Here is a 7,771-nt window from a genome sequence, read left to right on the forward strand (position 1 = left end):
ATTTGAATAATATGTTGAATGCATAGAGGTGTATAACGGAAAATATTATTCCGAGGATTCTCTAAAGAGTGTCTAGCAAGACTATGGGCTACCATATTAGCCTTTCTATTTAGAAAATTAACTTGAAAGCCTTCATGAAGTCTTAGCAAATTTCGAAGCTGATGGATAATAATCCGCATTCTGTGATGTAGATATTAGTTAGAGCTATACAAATGATCAACAACCCCTTGTAATCAGTTTCGAAAGATAGCCAGCTTATATGGTAGTTGGGAAACCCACTTCATGGCTTGCAGCTTGATGGACTCAATCTTAATAGAGCAAAATTGCACAATCATAATATCTTAAAAAACTAAAAATATAATTAAATAAATAAGTTTATTCATAAAAATTTATATAAAAAAAGATAAAATAAAATAAATTAATCTTATAAGTTAATATCAATTTACGTTTTTTAATTTTTAGAAATTTAAATGAGGTAAATTATAAAGAAAATTAATATGTATAAGAGAAATTAAGTTATCACTTTTATTTTATTGTAAAGTTTTGAGTTGAGTCTTCTAGATGAAGAATCTACCTATTCAAGAATTTTAGATAAAAATTAATCATCGATAAAATTAGTTAATATTTTATGTCAATAACATAGTTAAAAAAAACAAAGTTTTGTTATCTTTTACATACCTCTAATAATCATCTTATTATTTAATAAAAATATTAAATTAAAACTAAATATTTAATGTTTTAAAAACATAAATTAGATAGTTTGTTATCACTTAAGCATAAGAAGAAAATCTAACCCAAAAAATATTCTGATTGGTAGCTTCATGATTTATGTATCACTTTAAATTTCGTATTCTATTCAATGAAACTCATAAGATTGTCACATCTTTTAAGAATTGACAATTACATTTTAATCAAGCTTATATGTAGTTCTTTATGTAGCTTAACTCTCAACAAAAATATTAGTATCTAAAACTTAAGTAGAAGAGGAGAATTCAATCCAAATGACTAGATAGTCTAAAAAGTGCAACCTTACAGCTCCTTAGTAAAAATTGTAATTTATAGTATCATTAAAATAAATTATAAGTTTGATAAAAAAACATAAGTTTCATTAATGATTAATTTCTTTGAACTTTGAAGAATTTGATTAATCACCTTTACTTTTCTATCAATTATGTTCAAGGCTTGAACCTCAAACCTTGTTTAATAGATTTGAGTTCAATATGATATGACATAGACCAATGATATGTTTGCGAAACGACTTTTTTTTTTTAAAAAAAAAAACCAAGAAAGGGATAATTTTTTTTACGACCTTTTAGGGGTAATTTTTTTCTTAATTATCAAATCATGATAAATTAAAAAAAATACTCAAGAAAGGGGTAAGTCGAAGGGTATCCCATGATTTATGAGTTCACAATTGTAAATCATTTTCCGACTTTTGTTTTTTTGTTTATTTTGAAGTTGTAAGTTAATTTATGACTTCTAAATTTTTTTAAATATAAATAACGATATTAAAGTTGTAAATAATTTTATTTAAATTAATATTTTTATATTTTATTTTATTTTACATATTTTTGTATATTATTTTTATTTAATATTTACTATATTTTTATATTATTTTATTTAATATTTTTTTTGCTTTTTAATATTTTATTTAATATTTTCTATATTTATTTTCCTAATGTTAAGAATTTTTTTCCTAATTGTAGTACATTCCAACGAGCTCGACTTTAAAGTCCTACATATAGCCACAAATTTATTTTATTAGTGCTTCATTTATTGAAATATATTAAATAAAATAATATTAAAAAATATAGAAAATATTAAATAAAACAATATACAAAAATATAGAAAATATTAAATAAAACTAAAAATTATATACAAAGTCGTATATTTTTTATTTAAATTAATATTTTTAGTTTTAGTTTTATTTAATATTTTCTATATTTTTATATATTATTTTATTTAATATTTTGTTTTATATTTTTGTATATTTTTTAATTAATATTTCTATATTTTTTATATTATTTTATTTAGTATATTTTCTACAAATGAAGCACTAATAAAATGAAGTTGTGACTATATGTAGGATTTAAAGTTGAGCTTTGGAATGTACTACAATTAGGAAAAAAATTCTTAACATTAGGAAGAGAAATATAGAAAATGTTAAATAAAATATTTAAAAAAATATAAAACAAAACCGGGTCAAGCTACAATTTGGACTACATCAAGACATCCTTGTTGATCCCATGAATCTTAATCGACTTCACTAGATTGACATGCGAGGAAATCATTACAATAATTGGATGGAATATCATGTAGGGTGGATTAATATCTGGAAAAACAAATACAATGATATTTTAACTGGACAATAGGTTGAAGGGTCAGTGACACATACACCGAAGTATATGAAATGGTATATGCAAAACACTATTATGTTCTTGTCTGTTGCAGAACAACTAAATGATCCACGCACAACAAATATCCATAATGTTGCAAGGACAATCGTTGAAGAAACACATTTCCCAATTCCCCATCCTCAGTCAACGTCATGTACTCCATCACTTGTTCATCAAACTTTTGGCTATACTCGCGAGTCATTCAATGTAACTAACCTTGAATGGATGACCAATTTATTTGGTATTGATTTAAATACATCAAATTCCGTGGCATTATATTTAGTTTCTTTATAATAGTTCAATGCACCATATCCGTTTGGAGAGTAAGGACAAAATTCATCAGTTGTTGCAACTCACGGTAAAAACCCTAAGACAAAACAACAACATCATCATCATGAGGGAGAACTAATGATACGAGAGAGAAAAAATTTGCGATGTAATTGACGTCCACTACCTTGTGGGACTGGTCATCATCTTGGTCATTAAAGTATAAAATGTTGTGATAATGGGATCAACTATGTTTAAGTATCCTTCTGATGTAGTTTTCAAAATTATGTTAAAGTGGTCATGCCATGTTATGTTATGTTTAAGTCACCATGTTATATAATTTATTTCCAATATATTAAAAATATTTGTGACAGATTTATTTCATAGTTTTTACGTCAAAGAATAAAAAAAATATCGTGTAACAATTTCATCAAGAATGACCTCAAATTAATAGTAAAAAAAAAACTGTTTTCGACCCTTAAAACTATGTTTAAGTGGTTATGTTATGCAATTTATAAAATTTATTTTCAATACATTAAAAATATTAGTGCCAAATTTATTTCATAGTTTTCACATCAAAGAATCCAAAAAAAATATTGTGTTACAATTTGATCAAGAAGGACCTCAAATTATTACTCAAACATCCAAAAAAACTATGTTTTTGACCTTTAAAATCTCATATTTATAGTTTATGAACAATTCCAATAATTTTGAATTTAAAAATCATTTATTACCGGACTAACCCTTCTTGCATCTCGAGGTCATGTGCTGGTCAGGCTTGCATGCAAATTACCAATGCATGTGACTGCATAGTGAATGCCTGCTCACAACATACAAAAGCTTGTACGAACAATTCAAGTTGTTTTTTTTATTATTATTACTCACCACACTGACCCTTATTGCATCTCGAGGCCATGTGCTGGTCAGACTCACATGCCATTTACCAGTGCATGTGACTGCACAATGAAGATCTGCATGCAACCAACAAATTCTATAAATACCACTACAAGTTGAAGACATTCATATAACTTTCAAATATTCATCTAAACCCTTACCACTATGTGTCACCCAACTGCATATGTTTGTGTTTACTATAACGGCCAAATATGCAACACTAATGAGGGCACCACCTTCATTAGTAACAACTTAAAAACTTTCATGGTCAACAAGGCCCCTTTCACAATTGGTTGAACTTGTTCAACAATAGATAAACATTGAACCACACCAACATCTCCACTTTTGATGCCCTATATTTGAGCCAGGACAACCACATATGTACACATGTTTTATTTTGGGACTTGATCATGATGTTGGACATATGTTCAACATTTTTTACAATAACCTAACACTACTATTTGTGGAGTTATTTGCCACAATTTGTAACAACAATAGCCCACTAAACAACCAACATGACTGAACCTCCAATCTTGAGGACCTATTAGATGAATACGAGCGCATTGTAGATTGCTGGGTCAAATACCATGTAGTGATAATGACTTCTTTTTCGGGTTGGAAAGGTGTAACATGTCTCCTTCCCACAAACCAATAATCAAATGAGGTTGGTAATTTGGGGATGATCTATGTGTTAGTTGTTACTGCTTTGAGGTTTTCCCGTAGTGTGTTATGTTGGTGTTCAATGCTTTAACATTATGCCATTGTGAGTTTGCATTGCCTACTTCATTCCATTGTTGTTGTTTGTAGCACTTACTTTACGTAATGAAAAAAATTATTTGTTTTTAGTTTATGTTAACAATGAAAATAACAAAAAATGATATCTCCCTAAAACACAGACACTTGAAATTGATAAATTTGTGCGAATTAATCAAGTCTCTATTATTTATAGAAAACCGACATTGAATTGATAACTCACAATTAAATTTAAAGTCTGAAAGTAATAATGGACGTCTGGTACACCCTATAGCAGACTAAAATGACATTCGAAATTGACAACACTTTGCAATTTACCCAAGTCTCTAAAAAAAATAATAGATGTTTCACTGACAAAACTAACATTGAATTGACAACTCACAATTTAAATTTAAAGTCTGAAAATAATAATGGACTGGTACACTAGTTAGTAGGGTAAAATCATAGTTGAAATTGACAATACTATGCACAATATTGATGAAAGCGAAATTAGGATAATGACATATCTCAATCAACATTGGATTCCAGACAAGCCTCTATCAAAAAGAGAATTCTAACCTTATGAGAATCCAATACACATCAACGGAGCAAATACTCAAACAACTATAAATAACACCAAACACTTCCACACAATATATCTTCACAAACAAAATTTAATCTCAATATTATGACATTCTTGGGAGAAACAAGCACTCAAACCATTGCTAACTCGAAATTAGCATTCATTTTTCCCAATGGATCAATCAAACACAACTAAACTAGTGTTTATTTTCAATGTCCTACTCCAATACCAATGTAAGTTCCTAATAAGTGTTCTTGCGAGACACTAAAGAATAGAATGTCAACAATCTTTTTTTCATGAAATCTACTATCGATAATCTTCCATAGATGCATGTCAACAATCTTTTTTTCATTTTTTACAATTGAAAAATGATGATGATGTTTGCACAATGTTAATGTGCAATGAGTAATACCCGTTTGTTGGCCCTATAGAATTATTATACACTATCAATAGAACACCCGATGGTATACTCAACTTACTTTGATCCACCATCACTCATACTTATGGTGCAATGTTGTATTACATCAACAAGTGGAAGATACCATGGTTTTTTTGGGTTAGTATTTCACTGGAACAAACCCAATAAGATTTAAAATTTCTTTGGGATGCAACATTAAAACACTTAAGGATTTCATCAAGCAAGTTGCACTTCTAAGGATTTCCCCTTATGGAATTCATGAATCATAAGTGGTTTCAACTGCGAGGTCATACAAAATATCCAAAAAAATTAATCAAATATGAAATAACAGAGTTAAAAAACGATGAAGACGTATTAAAGGTGTTGGCAGAATCCAACTACTAGAAATGTTGTTGTTCAATATAAATTTTAGCCATTTTTAGCAAACTAGTAGCCTAACTAGGGGTGGGTAAACGGGCTCAGGCCCATGGACTGGCCCGCGGGGCCTGCGGTCCGTGCGGGTAACAGATCAATTTTTTTAAACGGTCTATGATTATGTCATATTTTTGGACCCGCCCTACTTAACCTGCGGACTATGCGGGTTTGGCCCGCGGGGTCCGTGGGTTGCCTGCATTAGGATTTTATTGTTTCAAATATGGAATCATTTGTTGTTGAAGATGTTTAAGTTTCATATTTTAGATTTATTGCTTGGATTTTCTTTTGTTAAGACATTATTTATTTTATTGATGTAATTGACTAATTGTTAAGATTTTATTTACATTTGAATTGAACTTAATTTGATTGTGTTGTATTTTTATTGAAATTGAAATTTTTTTAAAACTAGGCCTACGAACCGGCCCGTTTGACCCGCAGGGTCCACGGGGTGGGGGCATACCAATTTATTTGGTCAGTGTAAGAATGCGGGGCAGGTTGGCCCGGTCCGCTGCCAATGCGGGCTTATGTAGGCGGACCTTACGCGGGGCGGGCTGACTCGCTTACCCACCCCTAAGCCCAACCAGTCCCAATAACTGATCAACATGTTGCAATAACCAATGCAAATGTTGCGCATGATGAACAACTCGCTAGAATGATTCAAATGGAAGAAGACATGTTCGCTGCAAAACACCTTTCATACTATGATTAGTTTCATCATTTTTGTGTTTCAATTGTTACTGTTAGTATGTTTTGCTTTTATTTTTGTTTTATCATGTTCTGTTTATTATGTTTGTCTCTCTAATTATTAGTATTTTTTTGTTATTTGAGTATTTTAATTTTTTCATATAATATAGTTGAGATATGATAATTATATATTCAATGTGTTTTTAATCGATTTATTTTTTTAATCACTTTGCCTTTTTTAATTTATCTTAAGACTATTAATTAATTATTATCATTTTATTTAATTATACCATTTTTAAATTTAATAAAATAATATTGAAAAAAAACAAAGGTAGAAAGTCCAACCTGAAAAAAAAAAAAGACTTTTCACATGACAGTACAATTTAGACATTAAGCTGTGTACATTGAGAATTTGGAAAGAAATATTGTACATAAGGAAAAAAAACCACACCTAACCCTCCAACCTCAAATAGGGGTGAGAATAGGCTAGGCCGGCCTACGGGGGCCTACGCCTACATAAAGCCTGGCCTGACCTATTTAATTAAAAGACTAGGCTCAGACTTTTTTAAAAGCCTATTAAATTAAATAGACCAGGCCTAAACTTATTAAAAAGCCTTATAAGCCTGATAGGCCAGCCTATATATATATATATATATATATATATATATATACTTATATTATTTTTTAAAAAACTAGCAGATTCCATTCCTATAATTAAGTAAAATTTTAATTACAAGGTGTGAGTCAGGTGTTCCTTTCTATTTCTCATTATTTTTTATTAGTTTTCCTATTTCTATTAACATTCCTTTTTCTATTCCTATTAGGTTTCTTTTTTCTTTTATTACGTTCCTGTATTCTAGAGCAAATAAAATTCATATCCTATCATATCCTATTACATTGCTATACAAAAATCATATCCTATTACATTCCTATACAAAAATCATATCCTTTTTCTATCAGGTTTTTTTTACTTTACGTTCCTAACCAAACAAAAATCATATCCTATCACACCCTATTCCTATACAAAAATCATATCCTATTAAGTTCCTAGGCAAAAATCATATATTTTTTCTATCAGGCTTCCTTTTTTTTTTTTTTACAAAAATCATATCCTTTTCACTTCAAGCTTTTTGATAGAGGTAATTAACATTCTGTATTTAGTCTATTATAGAAGGTGTGTTATTTATTTATTTTTTGGCAAAAAAAACTAGGAATATTAAAGATTTAATGTGAAGAAAACTTTTAAATAGACTACCAAGCTAGGTTAGATTTTTAAAAAGGTCAGACCGAATCAAAATAAAAGCCTTTGATAGTCTATAGGCTAGACTCAGGCCTCAAAAATTAATCATAGGCTAGACTCAGGCCTTTTAAAGCCTGGCCTGC

This window comes from Glycine max, chromosome 18, assembly GCF_000004515.6.
Source record: "Glycine max cultivar Williams 82 chromosome 18, Glycine_max_v4.0, whole genome shotgun sequence".
Taxonomy (NCBI): domain Eukaryota; kingdom Viridiplantae; phylum Streptophyta; class Magnoliopsida; order Fabales; family Fabaceae; genus Glycine; species Glycine max.